The sequence below is a fragment of the Dasypus novemcinctus genome, chromosome 4 (genome assembly GCF_030445035.2).
Source record: "Dasypus novemcinctus isolate mDasNov1 chromosome 4, mDasNov1.1.hap2, whole genome shotgun sequence".
NCBI lineage: Eukaryota > Metazoa > Chordata > Mammalia > Cingulata > Dasypodidae > Dasypus > Dasypus novemcinctus.
The window spans coordinates 81728973-81749804 of record NC_080676.1 but is presented as its reverse complement, the minus strand read 5'-3'; the positions used below and the strand labels follow the sequence as shown (position 1 = coordinate 81749804).

The 20832-nt window shown below is 37.5% G+C and overlaps 1 non-coding gene across 1 annotated transcript; it reads left to right on the top strand.

The window, feature by feature from the left end:
- Positions 1-12257: 12257 nt before the first annotated feature.
- LOC111761215 (small nucleolar RNA U13) lies at positions 12258-12359 on the top strand. Its single transcript, XR_002794639.1, has one exon. It is a non-coding gene; the product is annotated as a small nucleolar RNA U13 (small nucleolar RNA).
- Positions 12360-20832: the final 8473 nt, after the last annotated feature.

Genomic DNA, 20832 nt, shown 5'->3' with positions numbered 1-20832 from the left:
CGACAGTACAATTCTGTGATGGAAATGAGAGCCACTGAGGGTTCAGTTTGAATGGACTATACAAAGCATTGGACTATATAAAACAGGGAATCCTGTGGAGGAAGATGGACTGTGGTTAACAGAACAAATATAAGAATGTTCTCTCATGAACAATAACAAAAATATAATACTAAGAGTGTGTTAATAATCAGGTGGGTTGGGGGAAAAATACATCAAATGTAAGATATGGGCTATAGTTAGTAATATTTTGATGATGCTATTTCATAATTTGTAAAAAAAATTTCAAACAATGCAAGGTGGTGGTAGGGTGATGTATGGATGACATGCATATTTGGATTTTAAGTTCACAACTTTTACTATACACTTATTGTTTACATATGTTCGTGTATGCATGATATACTTCAATTAAAAATTTTAATGGAAAAGAAAAAGAGAGCCTGCTACTTTACTCCAGAACTCTGTTCCTATAGACCAAGAATACATTCCCAATTAGAAAAACCATGATTTGGTTCCACCACATCCTGATTATTATAGTACAGTTGTCTCTATTCTTTCATTTTACCCTTCCCTGTTCCTTTATTGTATATGAAGTAACTGGGGTATGTGCACAAGCATATTGCTTTTTTCCCTTACTAAATGGCCAACGAAATGTTTTGATCAGCATCAAATGGAGATGGATGGGGAAAAACACTGGTTCTGTGAAAATACCCCCTTTCTCCATTAGTGGCATGTTCACTCAGCTCTAATCTTTATATTCCAGTAAGCTATTTTGCTCTCACTATTTAACAAAAAACAACATAAAATATCCTTGCACACCTTTTCGATTGGAGAATTTTTTCTCTTCCCTCCCCTCTACCCCCCACCCCCCACAGTTGTCTGTTCTCTGTGTCTATTTGCTACGTGTTCTTCTTTGTCCGCTTCTGTTGTCAGCGGCACAGGAATCTATGTTTCTTTTTTGTTGTTGTGGCATCTTGTTGTGTCAGCTCTCTGTGTGTGCGGTGCCATTCCTGGGCAGGCTGAACTTTCTTTTGCGCTGGGCAGCTCTCCTTACGGGGTGCACTCCTTGAGCATGCAGTTCCCCTATGCGGGGACACCCCTGCCTGGCAGGGCACTCCTTGTGCGCTCCACATGGGTCAAGGAGGCCCAGGGTTTGAACCGCGGACCTCCCATGTGGTAGACCGGTGCCCTAACCACTGGGCCAAGTTTGCTTCCCGTCAATTGGAGAATTTTAATGTGTTTCATTTATCATTGTAAAACCAAGGACAATTTTATAACAATTTTGCACTTAGTACATGTAAGGACAATCTTTGTTTCAGTTGGGATAAACTACTCTAAAAGAAATGAATCTTAGTTTTCCCTTCAGGTCAAGCATCTTGTTGCTTAAATAAACTTCTTATTTAAAAGGGAAAAAATTTGGTGTTTGGGTGTGGTCTGTCCTGAGGTACAATTCACCTCCATCTGTGGACCTGTGAAACCTAGAGAACAAGTTATCTGCTTACAACATACAATAGAGGGATGGGCATAGGACAAGCATTTCCATTCCAGAAGGGAGAAACTGGAAAGAAAACAGGTCACGGTCCCAAACAATTCCGAAACCTAGCAGGGAATATTCCATTAGATTTCAAGGTCTAGGAGTCACTGGTGAACGGATGTTTTGTACTGTACAGCAGACCCACTACTTCTAAGTGCTTGCAGAGCAGAGATGCCCTCTCTGAATATGGGGATGAAGGCTCCACCCTTTCAGAGCATTGGAATAGCAGCCAGTCTCTCCACAATCCAGGGAGCACAGGCCCCACTGTCTGAGCACTGGTGTGACAGCCACGCTTTCCATGGATACTGGTGTACAGGCCCTACCAAATCTGAGCACTGGGGTAGCCACACTCTTCCTGAACAACAGTATAGAAGGCCTGCCCTCTCCATGCACCATGGCAGACTCATGCTTTCTACATGGATGAGCCTGCTTTCTTGGCCTGAAGAGAATATCTTTGATCCAGACCTTGGCTTCCATGGTTCTGCCCCTTGAAGTCATTCTTCCTTCAGTTTGTCCCTTCTCTGTCCCTTTTAGTTCATGACAGTGGTTCCATTCATATAAATTAGGCAAAAACTTGCCAGCTTTGCCCAGCATTCACAAAAGTCCACTCCATCACAATCAGACATTCCACAGATCCTTCCTGGATAACTATACCTCCAATCCTGACATGCAAGGAAATGGCTGACTGGTGTGATATTAAGTTAAACCCTCACATGAAGCACTATTCTCTGGGGACTCAGTTTCTGCATGCTCAGAAATTTCCAAACCATTAATTTCTAGTTACTTTTTGCCCAGGAATTCAGTTCTCAGCTTATCCCTTTCCTCTTGCATTTTATTATAAGCCACATGGAGAAACCAGGTTGCACTTTCTACACTTAGCTTGGAAATCTCCTCAGCTAAATATCCAAGTTCATCACTCTCAAGTTCTGTCTTCCATCCAACATCAGAACCCAATTTGGGGGAAAGCAGATGTGTTTGAAGCAATTGGGCACCCACATTCCAATAACACATTCATCATTTTCTTCTAAGTCTCATTGGAAGTTAACTTTAGCAACCATATTTCTACCAAAGGTCTCTTCTGAGAAATCTAGGCTTTTTTTATCAAGCACCTCACAATTTTTCCAGCCTCTATTCATTACTCAATTCCAAAGACATTTCCACATTTTTGGTATTTGCCATAGCAGTACCCAATTCCTGGTACCAAAATCTGTCTTAATTTCCTTGGCTGCTCAAGTAAATACCATGAAATGGACTAGGTTAAACAATGGGAATCTATTTACTAACAGTTTGAGGCTGGGGAAAAGTCTAAATCACAGCATCATCAAGCAATTCTTTCTTCCTGAAGTTCTTTGGATGGCTATTGACAATTCTTGCTCCTTATCTGTCACATGACAAGGCACTTGGTGGCATTTCTGGTCTCTCCCTTCTCTTCCAGTTTCCACAGATGTTCAGCTTCTTGCTTCCTATGGCTTTCTTTCCATATATATAAACTTCAGTGTGCTTATAAAGGACTCCAGTAACAGGATGAAGACCTATTCTGACTGGGCTGGGCCACACCTGAACTGATAAAGTAACTTTATGAAAAGGCCCTACTTACAATAGGTTCACACTCACAGAAATGGATTCGATTTAAGAACATACTTTTCTGGGGTACGTACAGCATCAAATCGCCATTCACAATGAGGAGAAACTGCTAGGAGTGGAATCAAAATTAAGCAGAATAGTGACAAAAGAACAAAAATATCTAGACCAAAGCTGGGTAGGTGAACATAGACAGGAAATCCCAGAAAGCAAGTATATTAGTCAGGGTTCTCTACAGAAACAATCCCTCACATGACATAAGAATGGGCAAGTCCAAGTTCTACAGAGTAGACTTCAAGTTAGTAACTCTGATGAAGGTTTTCAATGAATTACTCAGGAGGGCCTGGCTGGCTGAAGTAGACATGGAAATTCTCCCTTCAACTGCTAAAATCATCACTTCTCCTTTTAAGGCCTTCAATCAATTGGATGAGATACATCTCATTGAAGGTGATGTCCTTAGTTGATTGTAGATAAAATCAGCCACAGATATAATCAACTTACTGATGATTTATTAATAAATCCACAAAATATACTCAAAGTAACAATCAGGCCAGTGCTTGCTTGACCAAACAAGTGGACATAATAGCCTAGTCAAGTTGACATTGAACTTACTCATTACAGAAATCCATATTTTTTAAGAAAAAGCTCTGTGAAATTAGCAACATTCCCTGATATCTGTCTCATTTTACAAGTTCAGCTAAACTAATTTCACGTAAAAATGAGCTAAAGAAAAGTATCAAAGTCAAATCCCATGCAAAATTATTATTTAAAATAACAGTAAGAAGCTGAAGGACATTATACAAATACTAAAACCAAGCCAGAAAGACACATACCTCCCTGAAAATAACAATCCTATAACCTGCTATTTAAAATCAAGCTAAAAGGAATTAATAAAATGATAGAAGACAACACAACATAAATCTGAGTTAGAAAACTTCAGAAATGAGATGACATCTCAAAAGAAGAATTATAAATAAAAGAAAAATAATCTCAGAAATGAAGATGCAATTGATGGAACACAAAACCAAATAAACACCTTTTAAAAAGGCAAAAATAAGAATTTTTTAAATAAAAAAATGAAGAGAGATTTGAGAAGAAATTAGAATGTAGTACATCCATACAATGAAATATTATTCAGCCATAAAAAGAATGAAGTTCTAATAACTTGCTACAACATAGATGAAACTTGAAAAAATTATGCTAACTGAAAGAAGCCAGTCAACAAAAAAATCACATATTGTATAATTCCATTTATATGAGCTTTACAAACTAGGAAAATCAATAAAAACAGAAAGTATACTTTAGCTTGCCTAGGGCAGGGTAGGTATTGAAGTAAAATGAGGGCGGTGTCTGCTAATGATTATAGGATTTCTTTTAAGGCAATGAAATGTTCTAAAATTTATTGTGGTGATGGTTGCACAACCCTGTGAATATACTAAAATCTAAAAAAACTAATGAATTGTACACTTTAAAGGGGTGAGTTGTATGATAGGTGTGACAGTTTGAAACTATTTTATGAATCCCAAAAAGAGAAATATTATGTTTTAAACTAATCCATTCCTGTGGGTATGAGACCTATTTGACTGGATTACATCATGGGGCGTGATTTATGTTGAGTCTCTGCCTAATTACTGGAGCTGATATAAAGGCAGACACAGAGATTCAGAGAGACAGAGAAAAAGGGAGCCAGCATATTGGATTCTGCAGTGAGAGAGAGGATTTTTTTTTTCCCCGAGTTGGCAGTTTATTTAAAAAAACATCACCCCAGTTATAACATTTTCCTTTCCTTAACAGAAAAATTTACAAAACTGGGCAGGGGGAATATAATATCTTTGCAGACTGACTCCCCTGTAGATGAGCTTTATTGTTTAGAAAACCAATTTTGATGCCAGATAAGCAAAGTATTACTGTCAGGAAAACCTGAAATGCATGTTTAAATATCTGCTCATTTTCTTCCCCTCCTCCCAATTGATAGGGCATAGAAATGTGTGTGAAAATAACCTGTGCAAGTAGCTGGTTGTCTGATAAATGTGGGACTATTCCTCTAGAAGAAGATGTGATATGGATTAGGAGTAAAGCAGTAAATTAAAATGCAAGCATTCCAGAGTCACCCTCTTTGTGTAAGGCCCAAAGAAATGAAATGGGGCCTGTACATAGAGAATGCCAGAAAAGGCTTATGTTACTTCTATTTGTTCCCTTTTTGACATTCACTGGCATTTAGTAAAGTCATATTAGAATGTCCAGCCTTTCCCTGCTGTGCTTTTGGTCATAAAGGAAAGGCACATTTCCATAGCATGGGTCAGAGGGTGAAATACAAAGTAGCACAACTCCATAACCCAGAGGCAAATATGCTCATACATTGTAATTGTTGGGGATTGAATCATGCCCCCTACAAAAAGGCACATTTGGGTCCCAACCCCTGGTCCTTTGGGTGTGAACTTATTGTAAAAAAGGCCTTTGAAGATGTTTTTAAAATGTGCCCAAACTGAATGAGGGTGGGCTTAATCAAATATTGCTCAGGTCCTTATAAGCAAAGGAAATTGGACACAAAGAGAGAAGCCACAGGCAAAAGCCATGAACTGGAAGTAAACAGAACTGGGAAGAGAAAGGAGAGGATGCTGCCATGTGCACTGCCATGTGAAAGAAAGCCTAAGGACCGAGGATCACCAGCAGCTAACCCCAGAAGGCCATAGTCTTCAGGGAGAAAGTATATCTTGCTTACAGCACAATTTTGGACTTCTCCTAGCCTCAAAACAATGAGACAATAAGTTCCATTGTTTAAGCCAACCCAATGTATACTATTTGCTTCAGCAGTTGGAAAATCAAAACAGAAATCTGCAAGAAGACCCTCGTAAGAAGGAAGACTATTAGGGTCAGGTAGTGTAATTCAGTTGCCTTCTCCATTTGAAAATTCCTTTAGTTTCTGGACTTCATTATCATTAATAAATACTGCATTTTCTTTTATGAAATTACAAGCATTTATATGTCCCACTTGAAATCACAGCCATTTTTACCACTTTTACAGGTATGCCCAAGAGCCTGGGCTATGAATGTAAGCCAGTTAAAGCCTTGAGTACAAATATGCCCACCAATAAGTGCCCTCCCACCAAAAAGACAGCTTTATATATATGTGTGTGTGTGTGTATATATATATATACACATAAACAAATGGTCCCTGTCCTCAAGGAGATCAAAGTCTAGCTGAAAGACATGTAAATGAGTAATATGAATACAATATAAGTTAAAAAATAAGGCTATAGGGAAAAAATAATATATAAAAATGCATAAGGTACCTGTTGAAAGAAGCAATTTGCCATAGACCCTGAGCATCCCTGCATGTTCCCGCTGCCCTGACCTGTCATTATCTGGACTATTTCTCAGGGATGGATTTGCAACAAACAGCCTTGAGGGATAAAGTAATGTATCCCACCACAACAAAGAACAGGCTTGCTTATCAGTGAATCTCCAAGCACAGTGTTCCTCTCTTGTAACAAGACCTACTGCATATTCATGCAGCCATCTAGGTCCACCTCCATCACTCCTGTAAAACCTCAAAGACATGAGGAACTGGCACAATTATGAAACATCATCCTCTGCTTTTGCTGTGAGTAAAAAAGGCCTTTGTCTCTGATCCAGGGATCTCAGGTCTTCTGCCAGCATACATGAAACAGTAATAAGCTAACTTGTTACCTTGTAAGTAGGGTAAAATCCCAGACCCTTCATATTCCCTGCCTCAGGGAAGTAAGCTGATATTCATGACGAGACTTGAAGAATAAACAAGGATTTTCTAAGTTGAAAAGAAGGTCCGCTAGAGGAGACAGACAACACTGGATGAGTCAGTCAGGGGTACCCTAGGAAGGCACCCCTGACTCTCTTGTTGATTCTGCCCCTATGTGTGTACTCTCTTTGAAATAGATCTTGCAGAGTGCACAGTTTTTAGACATTGTGAAGGGGAGAGTTTCAGCAAAAGGAAAGATTATACATCCGCAGACTTGAGCATTAACCTAGATCTGAAAGAGAGAGAGAAAAAGTGAGTGTGTGTGTTTATTTGTAGATATGTGAGTGTTTATTCTCTGCCATGAAGGATTCCTACGGAAGCTACTTGGAAATCAATGTCTGTGCCTATATTAGTTGTCTAAATTAGCACCTTGGCTTGAGATTTCATCCTCTGGACTCACAGCTCCACCCTCAAAATCATTCTTTCTTTTCATGAAAAGTAAAATGTATTTGCAGCTGAGTATTTTTATCATCTTGTTTCTTGCCTATACAATTTCGGAAATCTGGCACTCTCCTTTCACTTCATCTCTCCTTTCCCCTCAGTCCAAGATGGCAGTGTTCTGATAGACATAACTGGCAGTGTTTCTATGGACATAATATTTCCAAGACTCTCGGGGGTCTCTTATATATGTTTTGGGTGTTCATTCCAATGGACAAGGGGCTCTTCCACAGGTCTTTCGTAGATAATCTGATTTCTATGCTTGGCTTCTACTGAGATGGCTGAGAGGATCTATGAGTCATGTGCTTAATCTTTTCAAAGGGTCTTTGTGTGGCTGAATACACTGAACTTCTGATCTTTCTGAGATATTAGCAAAAGGTTGTCCAATTACATCCTCAGCTTTTTCTCTGAAAAATGCTTTCCTGACAGTGAATCTCTTAATTTTAATGTTTTTTGCAATATGGATAGGCTGAGAATTCTCAAAGCATCACATCCTGATTCCTTTTTAACAGTTCTTCCCATAATTTATCTTTTTCCTCTCACATTTTACTATAAGCAGTAAAAAAAAAAAACAGGCTAGACCTACACACCTTGCTTAGAAATCTCCTCAGTTAAATACTCAACTTAATTGCTTACATTTTCTACTTTCCACATAACTGCAAAACTGCTTTCTGCAACTACATAACAGGAATTTCCTTTTCACCAGTTTCTAATAACATTTCCCATTTCCTTCTGAGCCCTCACCAGCAGCATGTTTAACATCCATATTTCTACCAACAATCTGTTTATGATGATTTTGATATTTTTTAAGGCAGTGTTTCCTCTACCATGCTCCTCACTTCCTTTTGAGACCTTACTAGCAGAATCACTCAGATCCATTTCTACAGTCTATTCAAGGCAATCTAGGCTCCTAATATTCTCTTTAAAATTCTTCCAGCCTCTGTCCAACATCCAATTCCAAAGCCACTTCCACATTTAGCTGTTTGTTACAGTGGAACCTCACACCCATGTACTAAAATCTGTATTTATTATCTATTAATGCTGTAATAAATTATCACAAACTTAGTAGCATGAAACCATACTAAATTATTATCTTACAGTTCTGTAAATCAGAAGTCCAACATGAATCTCACTAGGCTAAGGTAAGGTGAAAGCAGGGGAATTCCTTTCTGATGGCTCTAAGAGAGAATCTGTTACCTTGCCTTTTCCACCTTCAAGAGGCCACCCACTTTCCTTGTCTGATGGCCCTCTTCCTCCATCTTCAAGTCAATAACAACAGGCCAAATTCTTTTCATACTGCCATTTCTCTGACTCTTCTGATTCCCTCTTCCATTTTTAAGGACCCATGTGATTACACTGAAGGCCACCTGGATAAACCACTGTAATCTCCCTATTTTAAGGTCATCTGATTAGCAACCTTAATTCCATCTGCAACCTTAATTGCCTCTTGCCAGGTAACCTAACATATTCATGGGCTCTGGGATTGGGATATAGACATCTTTGGGGAACCATTATTCTGCCTACCACAATGTCTTTTTCCAAAATATTAACTAATAAATGGCCAGCAGAAGCTAGGAAATAAAAGGAAGGAAGGAATCTCCCTTATTGTTGATGTTTCCTTCCTAGAAGGAATTCAATGACTATAATTGCTGGCTTCTTTCTGCAAAGAGGAGAGTAGTGATGTATATTTCTTTGTTAATTTGGGGAGACTAAATTCGGCATGCTGGAATCATAACGTCCCTTCTTCCTTTTATGAGTAAGCTGCTTATAGGGAACTTCCATTTCACTGCTCCTCCAAGGACTCTGTCCCTGGTGGGATCAGGCACTGAATGGAAGGTTGGGGTGAGACTTGCTCCAAACCTGTGCCTTCTCCTCCTGGGACTGGGGTACTGGGGAGAAAAGGAGTCTGCCTCATTCTGGGGCTCAGTACTAGCAGGCCCATTTGGATAACAGATCTAAAGCTAAATCATCCAATTAGGCCTCTATCAGTAATAAAGATGATATTTTGACCCCATTTCCCCACTATTTCTCACAGGTGGGAATAAGGAATGCCTTTATTGAGACTCTAAATAAGGCCCCAAAAGGGAATACCTCATTCATATGATGTTATTTTTCTGGTATGTCTCATTTCTCCTTAAGAAACTATTTTTTGAGGATAGAGTCGACGTGGGTAGCAGAATAAGTTTAATGATGAATAGTGCAAGTGTTGTATGAAGACTGACTGGGTTCAAATGCTGACTCTACCCATTATATGTTATGTAGCCCTTGGAAAGATACTTAACTTCTTTGTGCCTCCATTTCCCATCTGTGAAATGGGAATATTAATTCCAATTTATTAGAGATATTGTGAGTAGTGAGATTACATAAGAAAGCACTTAAAACAGTAACTAACATATAAGTTTTCAATGCACACTATATATTACTGTCTTGTACATATTTGTATCCCCTATTGTAGGTAATATAAAACACTAAAATAAATTTTTTATGAGTGGGCTTCTCTGCATCAAGGACTATTTTTTATGCAGCTTTATAATTCCCAGTGCCCTCAAAAAATACAGCCAATAGTGGATTGAATTGTGCACCCCAGTTTGGACATGTTCTTGGCCTTGGTCTGCATTCTGGTGAGTTTGATTCCATTCTAAGTAAGATCTTTGTTACTTTAGTTAAGGTTGGGTTTTAATCTGGATTACTGGAGTCCTTTATAAACAGAGTGAAAATCAAATAGGAAAGAAGCCACAGAGAGCTGCCAGAATCTAGAAATCAACAGAACAAGCAGAAGAAGAAGAATTTCCACCATATGCCCTGACATGTGATGGAAAAGCCAAGGATCAAGGATTACCAGCAGCCAGCCCTAGAACATCACATTTTCTGGGAGAAAGCAATGCCTTGCTGACACCTTGAATGGACTTCTATTCCCAAAACCGTGAGCCAGTATATTCTTGCTGTGCAAGCCAACCTATTGGAAGATATTTGTTTTAGCAGCAAAGATACTAAAACAGAGCTTAATACATGTGTAATGTGTGATTAAATGAAATAAATGAAGTTGGAAACTAAGGTAGGGGAATTTTTCTGCCACATAACAGTACTGTACCTAATAGATATTACTAGAGGTTAATTTCCACTTTTTCAGAAAGCCAATAAAATATGTTTCCAAAGTTAATGGCAAATGCATTATAAACAATTTTGCATTGGAAACTGTATTCCAAGGATAATCCCAAACCATTAACGATTGCCTAACCCAATCATGGATCTTTGCTGCTCTCTAGTGGAAGAAATAATGTAAAGCACAGAAAGGTGATGTTCTCAGTCGGCCAAACAAAACAACTTTTCAATTCAAATATTTTTTTCCAAATACTCTATCCTATATATTTTCAAAAAACGTTTAAAATTTGTATTAGTATTGCAAATTAAAATTTTTTTGCATTCATAATCTGTTTCTTTGGGGAAATCAGTCATATTAGATATGATGTTTCACTTTTTGAAATTTGCACCAATTGTAATGAATTGCAAAATAAATACGACATTTGAAAACTGAAAAAAAATACAAGTGGAAAATACCATTTAGGTGTATAACAAGTTTCAAAGGTACTTCTTTTCAGTTATTATTTAGATTTTTGTGGTTAATTTCTCTGGCTTCTAAGCTGAGGAATCCAATTTCAGATCACTGAGGTTCTCTGGAAGAGTCACAAAGTCTTCAATTCAATGCAAACATTTTTTTTGAGCACCTAGAGAATGCAAATATGGGAAAGGGAAGGGAGTATATCAAAATGAAGAAGATAATTTCTGCAAGTAAAGAGAAATGTACAGGGACATGTATGCCACTAAATAAAATGGAAAGCAAAGTGTCAGAATATTATTCTATTCAAAGACATGGTAGTAAGGAAAAGGTTTACTCTAGAAAAGCTTCTTAAAGTAAGTAGTAAATAAATCAGCCTTGGAAAGATAAATAAATCTTTAACAAAAATATACAAGGAAAGAATTACTTCAGGTAGAGGAAATAAGGCGAATGAATACATATGAGTGGAAAGGGACAGAGAGAATTTGGGGAAAGACAACTAGTCAAGTTATTTAGTCAGATTATGACTGAAACAGCAAATATATGCAGAAATGAAATCAGAGAAAAAGGCTAGTTGCAAATCATGGAGATGCTTGAACACCATCCATGAAACCGGGACTTTAATTTGCCTGCTTTTAACAGTGATTGAAAATTCTACAAAGGATCACAATAAGACCTATATTTTTAGAACGTAACATTTTTCTGTAGTTCAGAAAATGAAAAAGAGAAAGTCTAAAGGCAAAGAAATCAGTTTGGAAGCCACTGCTATGGTCCCAGCAAAAGAGTCTGAACTATAGTTGTAATAACATATAGAAAAAGATACAAGTATAACATGCTTCTAAAGGAGAACCAAAGGATTTTCCAGTAAATTGATACAGGGTGTGGGATAGGAGAGGGTAATGAGAAAAGGAGAAAATAGAGATGTCTCTGAGGTTTTGAGTCTAGGCAGCTAGAAAGATGTTTGAAATCCAATGAGGCAAAGATCACAGGGGAAGGAAACAGTTTAGTCATTAATTCCCACATGTTGCCTATTTGCCACAAGTGGTTAAAGAGCAAAGTTACACTAGTATCCTTTGCTTAGTAATGTTATAGTTTATTATCATTTAAATAAAGGAAGAGAAGGAGGTAAAAATATGTAGATTCATTTTTCAATTTAAGTTTATGACAAAATTTTTTAAGTCACACAATTGAGCCCTATGTTCTTTATTGGAAAAATAAAATGGCTGGACCATGGATAAGCTTCTAAGGTCCATGTTAAATCTAAATTGTGTGATTTTTTTAGTCTTGTAATTAATTCAAGAAATGTGAGTTGATGTCCAGTAGCTACCTGATAACTTCGGTAGTATAGAGTGTATAAAAGATATAAAAAATAGATTCTCTTGTGGTTCATAAGGATGATGAGTGGATATTTGTGTTTGTGTGAGATGTGCCACCCTCATACCTTGTTATGACATTGGCACATTACCCATCTGAAGTGAAAAAATAAAATAAAAAATATGAGAACTGTCCACATAGAGGTAAAGCTGAAGTCAGTCATGGGAAGGTATGAGATCATGAGAGACAAGGGAAGAAGCCTGAGGATAAGGGAAGAAAACTGTGTATGCCATCTTACCAAGTGACACCACCAACTACCCAGTTGCCCAAACCAGGAAGAACCCAGATGTCACTAACCATCATTTCAATACTAAATCCAGCTGATAATACTTAAAACCCGCCCATTTCTCCCCATCCCCACTGTCATTTCTCTAACACAGATCACAATACTCTCTTACCTAAATGACTTAAATTGTCTCCTTTAAAAAGTTATTTTTTAAAGTAATAAATGGTACAAAATTCAGAAATTATCAAAAGATATAAAATAAACTATTACCCTCCTACCCCTGACCTTCAGTGACACAGTTCCACTCACCAGCAGAAATCAAGCTAACCAAATTTTGTGTGATCTTTCAAAGATATTTTACTAATATACAAGCAGGGATGTATATATGTTGGTTTTCTTTCCCCATCAATTCATATTGTTCATATTGTTTTGTCACTTAATAATGCATCCTGAACATCATTCCATACAACTATACATAGAATTGCCTCATTCTTTAAAACAGCTGCACTATATAAATATACCACAATTGAATTCATCAATTCCAATAGATGAACATTTATGTTATTCCCAGCCTTTTGCTTTTACAAATGATGTTGCAATTCTTTGTAGATATCTTACTTCTCGTATGTTCAAGTATAATCTGTGGGTTAACTATAAGATTATAATATATTTAATCCTCTAGTTCACTGGATGATATGTCTTGAGTCCGTATTATCAGCAAGGATTAAGTTAGTACATTTCTACTTCCTTTCCACTCCCTGTCATCACTCCAATACCTAATTTTACTGGATTATTCTCCTAGTACTTATCTTTAAAATGTTAAATATACTTATCTTCTATTACTTGATTTACCAGCTTTAAATAACTTTTAGCTTCCAATTATAAAAGGTACTTAGACTTCTCCATTTTTTATCTCTCTTCCCATGTTTTATTTGTTCTTATTTCTACTTTGTCAGTTTTCCATCTTAATCCTACACTTAATCAGATTGGTGCATTACTGCCACTCATTTTACCATAGTTTCTCCATTTATCTCTTGGTTGTTGAAGTCTGGCCTTTAGAATATTCTAGAAAATCATCTGCTAGAAAGACTTACGTGAACTATATTTCTTGGGTTTTGCATGTTCAAAGATGTGTTGTCATTATACTAGAAAGATAGCTTGGCAGGAAATAAATTTCTTCAGTCTACACTTTCATTCCTTGAGGACTTTTAAGCACTGTTCCACTCTTTTTTAGTGTTGATTATTGCTGTAGGGAAGCACAACCAACCTAATTTTTTTCCTTATACGTGGTTTGATCTTTTTGCCTAGTTGCACAAAGGAGTCTTAATCTTTGAGATCTAGTAATTTTGTTGTATATGTTACAAGTATTGACCAATCTATATCAATTTTTCCTGGGCCATAGTATGACTTTTCCATATATAGATTCAAGACTTCTTTTGTTTTTGTTTTTATTGGGGGTGAGAGGGCAAATTCTGGCATTATATATTTAAATATTTTATCTATTCCATTTATTCTATTCCCTTGGACATATATTGGATCTTCTTTATCTTTCCAATTATTATTCTTGTCCATAACCCTCTTTAGTTTTTTTTGTCGATAACTGCTTCATTTTTCTTGTTCTTGTTAATTCTATCCTCCAGTTCACCAATGTACTTTCAGTTATGTCTAGTCTCCTTTGGACTGCTTCCAGTGAGAACTTCATTTCCATAATAGTTTCCTATTTCTCTTTCATTTCTTTCATTGGCTTACTTTTCAATTCCTTCTGTGGTCTCAGTAAATCTGTGATCCCTTAGAGCTCTATTAACTAAGTTCTTATTTTATAGAGTGAGTGCATAATTGAGGTGTGTTGTTTTGTTTTGAATTGTCTTTTAATTTATAGCAACATGCTTGGCTAAAATTTTTATGTGATCCATGGTAACTTTTTGCTGATGAGAGTTTTTATTCCTCCATTTATTTTGCCTATACACCTATTCCTTTCCTGCTTTTTTAACTCTTGGTGTATTTATGTAGATCATTTGCTGGTTCATTTTTTCAGTACTGCTCACTTTGGAAAGAGTTAGGATCTATCACCATTGGAAGTATATTTTTATAAGAGGAAGGAGCAAAGGCTGTTTCCTACATTAGCAGATATTTTCCTGGTTCACTGTGAGCTTCCTCATGACAGAGTTATGTATGTGTTTTCTTTGCTTTTACTTCTCCCCAACCAATAGAGATCAATTGCTACAGTACTGCACCAAATGCAGAATCTCCCTCCTTAACCTGTCTCACAAAAAAATATAAAACTCAAATATGCTTCAATGTTATTCTTTATTCAGTCCCACTGATTCTGTTTCTAAATCATATTAAATGGGTCTAAGGATGCTCCCACTACCACATTCCTATTACTCCAAATAAGGAACTTTTGTTGTTTTTTTCCTTCAGAGTATGGCATCTAGAGAATTTTTCTCTTCCAGTTTCGGCTGAAATATGCAGATGCAACCATAAACCCTCTGCACCTGTCCATACTCTCTCCTGATAACTTCTCTTGGTAGCCTTTTCTTATACATTATGACTCAGGGTTGTAGATTCTTTCTATTTAAAAAAAAGAAAAACATGGAGCTTGTATTTATGTTTCTTGTTCTTATTTGGGCTTGATTTCTGAGAGAAGAGGGTAGTAGCCATCTTTACTTTGCTCTTTTGAAAATGGAAATCTCTATAAGAGAGTCCTATTAGTCTCTGTGGAAAAATGAATTATGTACCCCAGAAAAAGAATGTTTTTAATCGTAATCCATTCCTGTGGATGTAAACCCATTGTAAATAGGATCTTTTGCAGATGTTATTTTTAGTTAATATACAGCCAGAATGTTTCTCAATCTTATTACCGGAGACCTAACAAAAAGGTCACAGGGAGAAAGCCACAAAGGAGGAGTAGAAGCTGGAACCCAGGAGAGAAAGGAGAGAAAGAGAAAGGAAAGGGAAATGTGCATTGCCAGGTGTCAGAAAAGCCAAAAACCCAAGGATCTCCAAGTGCCAGAACGAGAACACCACAGTCTTTTGCAAGAAAGCATCACCTTGCTCACATTTCAATTTTGGATTCTCTAGCCTCAAAACTGTGAACCAATAAATTCCTATTATTTAAGCCAGCCTATTATATGGTATTCATTTTAGCTGCTAGGAAACTAAGACAGTCTCCTAACTCCAATCATCATCAATCCATTTTTTCTCAGGAATATATACATATCTCATAAATATATATGGATTTTTTTACACTTATTGAAGTATATCAGTCATACATAAACATACATAAACAATAAGCATAGAGAAATAGTTGTGAACTTACAAAACAAACATACATAACATCATATAGGACTCTCATACCTCACCCTACCATGCAATACCTTGCATTGTTATTAAGCATTTTTAACTAATGATTAAATAGCATCATAAAAATATTATTACTAACCAAAGTATTTTTCCTCAACCCACTCTATTATTATCTTTATATCATTTATATAAGAACATACATGAACAATAAGTGTATAGTAAAAGTTGTGAACTTACAAAGCAAAGATATGTAACATCATACAGGGGCCCCATGTATCAACCCTCCACCAAAACCTTGCATTGTCATGAGATATTTGTTTCAGATTATGAAAGAATATTGTCAAATTCTTACTACTAATTATAGCTTATCTTACTTTTGGTGTATTTTCCCCCAACTCACCCTATTATTATTTTTATTTTTTTTTTTTTATGACAGAATTTGTAAATTTACAAAACAATCATGCCCATGTGCAGAATTCCCGGACAAGGCCCCTCTATTAACACACACCACACTGTGGTGGAACATTGGTTACAGATTGTAAGATAATATCATCCAATTGTTACCATGTCCATACTGTACACTTGGCACACATTTTCCATACTGCCACATTATCATCACAGTACACCTTTAGCATAGATGCAAAAATATTACATTATTACTGCTTACCACAGTCCATTCATCACTCCAGTTGTATTTTTTCCATGCTTCTCCACATTCCCACCATATTTTCCCATATTTGTATATGATCAAATAGTGATGTACATTTGCTCTAGTTAACAAAGGACACTCTTGCATCTGTACCATCAACCACAATTCTCATCCACCTCTGGGTTTACTGCGCTATTCAGTTCCTAGCTTATTCTCTAGCATTCTTTCAAATAGCATTTACATACTTCAACTACTATTTTCAGCCACATTCCCAATGATAAACTGCCTATTATTCACTGTATTAGTCAGTGAAAAGGCTGCTGCTGCAAAATACCAGAAATTGGTTAGTTTTTATAAGGGGTACTTATTTGAGGTAGGAGCTTACAGATATCAGGCCATAAAGCATAAGTTACTCCCCTCACCAAAGTCTATTTTCACATGTTGGAGCAAGATGGCTGCCAACATCTGTAAGGGTTCAGGCTTCCTGGGTTCCTCACTTCCTAGGGCTTGCTTCTCTTTCCTCTGTGGGCTTACTGCCTGGGGCTCCAGCTTAAGGCTTCAGCATCAAACTCCAATACCAAAACTCCAACATCAAAAACACTCAACTCTGTCCTTTGCCATGCCTTTTATCTGTGAGTCCCCACCCACCAAAGGTGGGACTCAATGCCCTACTGTCACAAGAGGTTTACAAAATTACTTAATCAAGTAAACCTAAGACTCCAATATAATCTAATATGTCTAAAGGAAAAGATCAGTTTACAAACAAAATCCAATATTTCTTTTTGGAATTCATAATTATATCAAAATGCTACACTCATTATGTGCTACCATCCAATAAATACTTTTCCATATTTTTACAGTAAAGCTAATTTAAACTTCTACATATATTAAATATCAGTAGTCCATCTCAGTCTTCCTCTTAATTTCCTTACAAATCCACCACATACCACCAGGTCTTGAAGATATTTTCCTACATTTTCTTCCAGAAGCTTTATGGTTTTGCTTTTATATTTAGGTTTTTAACCATTTTGAATTAATTTTTGGATAAGGGGTGATATAGGGGTCCTCTTTCCCTCTTTTGGCTATGGATATTCACTTCTCTCAGCACCATTTTTTGAATAGACTATTCTGCCTGAGCTGAGTGGGTTTGGCAGGCTAGTCAAAATCACTTGACCATACATGTTAGGGTCTGTTCTGAACCATCAATTTGGTTCCATTGGTCTATGTGTCTATTTTTATGCCAGTCCAGTACTATGCTGGCTTTACCACTGTAGCTAGGTAATATGATTTAAACTCTGGCAATGAGAGTACTCCAACTGTGTTTTTCCTTTTTAAGATGTTTCTGGCTATTCAGGACCCCTCACCCTTCCAAATAAGTTTGATAATTGTGTTTTCAATTTATTTTTTAAATGCTGGTGGAATTTTTATCAGGAATGCATTCAATCTGTATATCAGTCTGAGTAGAACTGACATCTTAATGATGAGGAATCAGGAAGCTGAACCCTTACAGATGTTGGGTAATGATATTTAGCCTTCCAATCTGTGAGCATGGAGGGTTCTTCCAATTATTCAGGTCTTTTTTTTATTTAACAGTGAGTTGTAGTTTTCTGAATACAAGTGCTTTAAAACATTGGTTAAGTTTATTCCTGAATATTTTGGGTTTATCTGTCATACCCTATTTTTACCACTCTTACACTTTTAGTTACTTTTATCGATATAATTTTCATTTCTAGACTCTTCCAGGCCTCTCTCTCCTGTCTTTTCTTTTCAGGCTCTAGCACACCCTTTAGTATTTCCTGAATATCTGGTCTCTGGGTTAGAAATTCCCTCAATTTCTGTTTATCTGTGAATATTCTAAACTCACCCTCAGTTTTGAAAGACAATCTTGCTAGATAAATGATTCTTGACTGGAAGTTTTCTCTTTTAGTATCTTAAATATATCATGCCACTGTCTTCTTGCTTCCATGGTTTCTGGTGAGAAATCACCACTTAATCTTATTGGGTATCCCTTACATAGTATGCATTGCTTTTCTCCTGCTATTCTCAGAATTCTCTCTTTGTCTTTGGCTTTTGACATTCTGATTAGTATGTGTAATGGAGTTAGTCTATTTGGATTTTTTTGGATGGGAGTATATTGTGCTTCTTGGACACAGATATCTATGTCCTTCAATAGGGTTGGGAAATTTTCTACCACTATTTCTTCAAATATTCCTCCTGCCCCTTTTCCCTTCTCTTCTCCTTCTGGGACACCCATGACACGTATGTCTGCACATCTCTTACTGTTGTTTAGTTCCCTGAGACCTTGTTCAATTTTTTCCATTCTTTTCTTCATCTGTTCTTTTGTATCTCTTTCAGAGGCCATTTCTTCATGCTCACCAATCCTTTCTTCTGCCTCCTCAAATATACGATTCCAATGTATTTTTAATTTCATTTATTGCACCTTTCATTCCCATAAAGTATGCTATTTTTCTATGTATGCTTTTAATTCTTCTTTATTCTCATCCAGTGTATTCTTAATACCCTTAATCTCTTCAGCCATCTCATTGAATTTATTATGGAGATTTGTTTGAACATCTGTGATTAGTTGTCTCAACTCCTTTATGTCATCTGGAGGCTTATCTTGTTCCTTTAAGGCCATATCCTCCTGTTTCTTGGTGTGGATTGTAATTTTTTGTTGGTGTCTTGGCAGCTGGCTTACTAGAGTATTTATTCTGGGTGCAGTTTTTCTCTTTAGTTTAGGGCTTGCTGCCCTTTCTTCCTTGCTGGTTTGTGAAGTAGGAGCCAAGGATGTAGTTAGTGCTATAAGCTGTGGAGGTTCAAGCTGCCCTCATTGCCCCAGGGACCAATGAAGCTTCTCCCAACTTTCTCCTTTGCCAGGAGTAGGGACAGAGTCACAGCTGTGTGGAATAATCCAAGTCATGCAAGCCTAGACTGTAGCTGCCCAGAGAAATTAATGAAGCTTCATCCCCCTTTCCCCGCTGCCTGGGGTGGGGATGGAGCTGCAGGTATGGGCAGCAATCTATGTTGTGCGGGTCTAAGATAACGGCAGTTGCCCCAGTAGACTTCCGATTATTCAGCCTGTGCCAGTCAAATGTACCTGAAGTTACCTTGATTGGCTGGTGCAGGGCCCACCAGTTTTCTCCCTGCTAGAGGTAGGGATGAATCCTAGGCTAGGGCTGCAGGTCAATCAGGGTGTAAGAAACTAGTCCCTACCATCACTGTCATTTCCAGTCAGCCCGACTTCCCTCATGCTGGGGGTGGAGTCAAAATAGTGGCTACCAGTCTCTTTCAGACTTGGACAGGTTCAACCTTTAGCTGTTCTTATAATTTATACTTTAGCCCACCGAATTTACCAATCAGTAACTGAAGTTAGTCCCCAACCATCTCTTCCTCTCCATTTTTGGGAAGTGGAGCTTCCAATTTCAGCTGTGGAACAACTCCCAAGGAAGTTTATGCCTCTAGTGGAGGATGGACACCAGCCTCTGTGGCATGGAGTGCTCTACTTATGAATATTTTCAGATGAGTAGTCTCCTCTTTCCATTCCTTCAAGGATGGGCAGATGGGCAGTCTCCTCTTTCCATTCCTTCAAGGATGTTTGCACCATGCTTTTCCAGTCTCCTGGAGCCCCCAAATAGGTACTTCAGATAGCCTTGGGTGTTTACTAACTGCCCTGTGGCAGGAGCTGACTCTAATTGCTCCTTACTCTCCTGCCGTCTTGCTGTTTCTGTCATCATCAATCAATTTTTACTATTACAAATGGAATGATCTAAACCACAAATCTGTTTTCAGTCCCCCAAAAGAAACCCATTACAACTTACATACACTCTTGGCATAAAGGCCAAACACATCTCTATAATCTGGCCCATTTGCTTCTCTTGTCTCATTTCTTAGTACTAAGTCATCTCATATTTGATGTTACAGAATATTGAATTTCCTTTAGTTATTCAAACTTTCCTTCTGCCCCCAGGCATTTAATATGCTCTTCACTCTGCCTGGAATATTCTTCTGACACTGACCACCCCTTTTCACTTAACTCTTAATAACTTCTCCACTTTCAGCACAATAATATTGAGCTAACATTTTTTGTTTACCAAGATTCTGTGCAAAGAAATTTATACGTACTAATTTATTTATTTTCATAGCAAACTAATGACAAAAGCACTATTATTGTCTCCACTTAATGATAAGGAAACTTTGGCTTAGAGAGGTTAAAAAACATGCCCAGGGAATCGTTCTTGGCCCAGTGGATAGGGCGTCCATCTACCACATGGGAGGTCCACAGTTCAAACCTCGGTCCTCCTTTTCCCATGTGAAGCTGGCCCACATGCAGTGCTGATGCACACAAGGAGTGCCATGCCACGCAGGGGTGTTCCCCATGTAGGGGAGCCCCACGCAC